Source organism: Nicotiana tomentosiformis, chromosome 4 (assembly GCF_000390325.3).
Source record: "Nicotiana tomentosiformis chromosome 4, ASM39032v3, whole genome shotgun sequence".
Classification (NCBI taxonomy): domain Eukaryota; kingdom Viridiplantae; phylum Streptophyta; class Magnoliopsida; order Solanales; family Solanaceae; genus Nicotiana; species Nicotiana tomentosiformis.
In genome coordinates, this window is record NC_090815.1 from 128,638,839 (window position 1) to 128,643,479 (window position 4,641).

A 4,641-nucleotide genomic window follows, 5' to 3' on the forward strand; every position below is an offset into this window, starting at 1 on the left:
GGATGACTACATAAAGGTTAGTTCATTCTCTAGTAATTTAACTTTTTTTTTCTATAAAGAAAAAGGGTTGACGTGCATATTAAAAATCTCGTTATTATAGGCTCATCCAAAAGCAAAGTCATTGAAGACTTCGCCTCTACCCTTCACGGATCTTTGTACAAAACTTTTTAAAGGTTCTATAGCAACATGAATTCATGGTTAGAGTCCAAGCTATACATATCCCCGCCCTAGTGTCTCTTATGTATATACTACTATAGATATAGATACACTTAGTAGCGTCGAAGATCTAGTTGGTAATATGAATGATGGAGCTCCTACTGATTATCCATCTCAGTCTTCAGTTCCAATTGAAAAAAATCCTCTGGGAAAGAAAAATAAATCCGCATCATCTCAAATGGACATTGAAGAGAAGATGAGTATTGCATTAGAGTTATTGGTTAAAAAAAATAGCTCGCCTGACGTTGAAGAGTGTATGGAAAAATTATAAAAACTTGGATGGGAAGAACCATTATACAGTGCAACTGTTAGTATACTTTGTGAAGGTGACAACTATAGGAAAGCATGGATGAACATTACAAAGGTCGTCAAATAATTGGATTAAGGCCATGGGGAAAAATGGGGCTTCTTTGATTTTACTAATTAGCTATATTATTAATTAGATGTTAATAATATGGAATCTTCTTTGTTAAATAATTCTCTTCCTTATTTAACTTAACTCAGCCAGTCCTCAATCATACTACTATAGAGTGTATTCCAAAGTGTATTACTGATGAAGATAACTTAGCTCTGACTAAGTTACCTGATGAAGCGGAAGTGAAGGAAGTTGTGTTTAGCCTAAGTGCTCTAAGCACTGCTGGTCCCGACGGTTATAATGGGAGCTCTTTTCATAATTTTTGGGATATCATCAAGGATGATATTGTAGCATTTGTGCTGGAGTTCTTCAAAGGCAAAGGTTTGACTAAATTCTTCTCACATACTTGTTTGGTTCTGATTCCTAAAATTGATATACCCTCTTGCTTTTCTGATTTCAGGCCTATTTGTCTCTCTAATATTTCTAATAAGATCATTTCCAAAATTATGTCTTTAAGACTTAATCCTTTCCTACATAAACTTGTTTCTGCCAACCAAAGTGGTTTTGTTAAAGATAGGTTGATTTCAAAAAATATTTTACTTGCTCAAGAGATTATCCATAATATCTCTGAAAAGAATAAGGGTGGTAATATTGTGATCAAGCTTGATATGGCTAAAGCTTATGATAGAATGTCATGGCCTTTTGTTATGTTTGTCTTGAATAGATTTGGTTTTTCTAAAAATTGGATTAGTATGGTTCATAATCTTATCTCCAATGTTTGGTATTCTATTATTGTGAATGGTTCTAGATATGGTTTTTTCTCTTCCTCTCAAGGTCTTAAGCAGGGGGATCCGCTCTCACTTCTTTATTTATTATTGCTGCTGAGGTTTTGTCTAGATCTCTTAATAAACTATACCATCTTCCTAAGTTCATTCCTTTCTCAATGGCTGATAGGCTTCCTAAAATCAATCATTTAGCCTATGCAGATGATATTGTTATTTTTTGCAGTGGTAATTCTGAATATATTAATCTAGTTATGAAACAGCTTAGGAATTATGAAAAGAGTTCTGGTCAATTGGTTAACAGAGATAAGAGTTTCTTTTTGACTGCTCCTAAGACTGCTGCTACTAGGATTAATATAATTAGGAACTGTACTAGTTTTATGGACAAAAATTTTCCTTTCAACTATCTAGGCTATTTGTAACGACCCGGTCGGTCATTTTGAGAGTAATAGCCCCGACCTCCTATTTACTATTCCCCCCGTACCTTTTTCTTCTTAGGTGACTTGCCAGGAGGTTTTGTTTTTAGTTGCGGAGTATTTTGGGATACTTAGTCCCTAAATGGAGGTTTAAGCCTTAGGATTTGGACCGTAGTCGAAACTATATGAAGACGACTCCGGAATAGAATTATGTCGGTTCCGTTAGCTCCGTTAGGTGATTTTGGGTTTAAGGACGTGTCCTGATTTTTGTTGTAGGTCCGTAGCTCATTTAGGCTTGAAATGTCGAAAGTTGAATTTTTGGAGTTTCGGGCCGGTAGTAAAATTTTTGATATCGGGGTCGAATTTCGATTCCGAAAGTTGGAGTAGGTCCATAATGTTGAATATGACTCGTCTGAAAATTTTGAGGTCAATCGGACGTCGTTTGGTTAATTTCGGCATTAGTTGTCGAATTTGGAAGTTTTAAGTTCTTTAAGTTTGAATCGGAGGATGATTTGTGATTTTAGCATTTTTTTGATGTGGTTTGAGGATTCGACTAAGTTAGTATGGTGTTTTAGGACTTGTTGGTATATTTTGTTGAGGTCCCGAGGACCTCAGGTGTATTTCGGATGCTTAACGGATGAATTTTGGACTTAGGAAAGTTGTTGAGTTTTTTTTGCTGGTTCTGGTGTTTCGCACCTGCGGAGGAGAGACCGCAGGTGCGGAAGACCAGGCGCAGATGCGGAATTTGGAGGCTTGACCAAGGGTCAGGTGCGAGGAATTTCCGCATCTGCGATGCCCGCAAATGTGCCCAAGGACTCGCGCGTGCGGAGAAAGACCGCAGAAGCAGACATTGTTCCGCAGGCGCACACGTGCAGGTGCGGCCCCATGCCGCAGATGTGGACCCAGCCCTCTTAAGTGATTTCCGCACCTGCAAGGGATTTTCTACAGGTGCGAAGATCGCTGGGCAGAAAAGGGGCAGAATCGAGGGTTGAGGTTCATATTCACAAATTTAATTTTTTTTTAGCTCGGGAGAAGACGATTTCTTGAGGGATTTTGGAGAAAACTTTGGGGTAACCATTCCTAACTTGTTTTTGGCTGTATTTCATTAATATATAGTCGTTTTCTCCATTTAATTTCGGATTTGGATTGAAAAGTTGGGAAAATGGGGAAAAAGGTTCCCCAATCGAATTTCTAAGTTTTGAATGGGTTTTAGACATCGGATTTAGATAATTTTTGTACGAGTGATCTCGTGAGCGAATGGGTGTTCTTAATTGGTAACCTTTACCCGATTCCGAGACTTGGGCCCGGGTCGACTTATTAGGATGGATTTTGAAATTTTTATGAAATTCTTGATTTCATTAATTAAATTAGTCTATTATAGTTGTATTTATGATATGTAATTATTTTGGCTAGATTTGGGCAATTTGGAGTCTGATATTCGTGGAAAAGGCATTTTGACCGATTGATTGAGCTTGGTTCGACGTAAATGGCCTGCCTAACTTTGTTGGGGGGGGGGGGGGAGAGGGAGGGAAATCTTCTGAAGATTTGAAACTATTGTGATATGTGAGCGCCGTGTACGTGAGGTGACGAGTACGTACACGGGCTAGTTGTGGAAAAACCAGATTTTCTTACCGAGCAGCAACTTGTTTTCCTTTTATTTTGAGTTATACCATTTTAATGAGTATTAATCTATTTTTATTCTTAATTGAGTTATTTCAATATGTGTAGCTATCCTGTTTAGTCTAATAAAACATGTCTACGTGTCTTAATTTCTTATGTGAACTCTGTGCAGCATGCATAGTGAATTTTCTGCTTCTTCCTTGATTGGTACTTAGTCTAAATCGTAAGATTTCATGATGTAGTTGTATTTCTATTTTTGCTCTGTATATTTACTTTGGGACTACGGAACAGTATTCCGGGAGATCCTCCATGTACTGCATATTTACTTTGGGACTACAGAACGGTATTTCGGGAGATCCCCTGTACTGCATACTTACTTTGGGACTACGGAACGGTATTCCGGGAGATCCCTCTGTCTTGCATATTTATTTTGGGATTACGGAACGGTATTCCGGAAGATCCTCCCCTGCACATTTATGTTTGGGACTACGAGACGGTATCTCGGGAGATCCCCGATTATTATCTCTATGTATTGAGCTGTTACCTTCTATGAATTCGTTCTTGTTAAATTTTAGTCTTTATTTTACTACGATATTTTATTTTTGCCTTGCTTTATTGTCATATTCCAGTAGGGCCCGGACCTGACCTCGTCACTACTCTACCGAGGTTAGGCTTGGCACTTACTGGGTACTGATTATGGTGTACTCATGCTACTCTTCTGCACATATTTTTTGTGTGCAGATCCAGGTTCTCTTTATCAGTCGCACTCTCTGTGAGCCGGGACAGCTTTGGAAATTTCAAGGTATATATGTCGTGTCCGCAGACCTTGGAGTCCCCTTCTACTCTCCCCCATGTCCATTATCTTCTGTATTTCTTTTTTGATATGCTCTGATGTATAGAGACACTAGATTTTCCTTCTGTAGTTTGTGATTCACGATATTCCGGGTTTTGGGATTACTGTATATTTTGAACAGTTAGTTGTTCAATTTATGTTTTCATTTTATTATTCCGCAAATGTTAGGCTTACCTAGTCATAGAGACTAGATGCCGTCACGACGTCATACGGAGGGGAAATTAGGTCGTGATACTATCCTTTGTATGTGGGTAGAAAAAAGATTGAATATTTTGATAATCTGGTTTGCAAGGTTGTTAAAAGATTGAATGGATGGAAATGAAAACTTTTATCTTATGGTGGTAAAATTATTTTAATTAATAGTGTTCTACAATCCCTACCTATTTATACTTTGTCTGC

The 4,641-nt window shown here is 37.9% G+C and overlaps 1 long non-coding RNA gene across 1 annotated transcript; it reads left to right on the plus strand.

Annotated features, from left to right (window-relative positions):
• The first annotated feature begins 277 nt into the window (after positions 1-277).
• On the plus strand, positions 278-4,438 carry LOC117274324 (uncharacterized). The gene is made up of 2 exons (XR_004504431.2): positions 278-952; positions 4,131-4,438. It is a non-coding gene; the product is annotated as an uncharacterized lncRNA (long non-coding RNA).
• Positions 4,439-4,641: the final 203 nt, after the last annotated feature.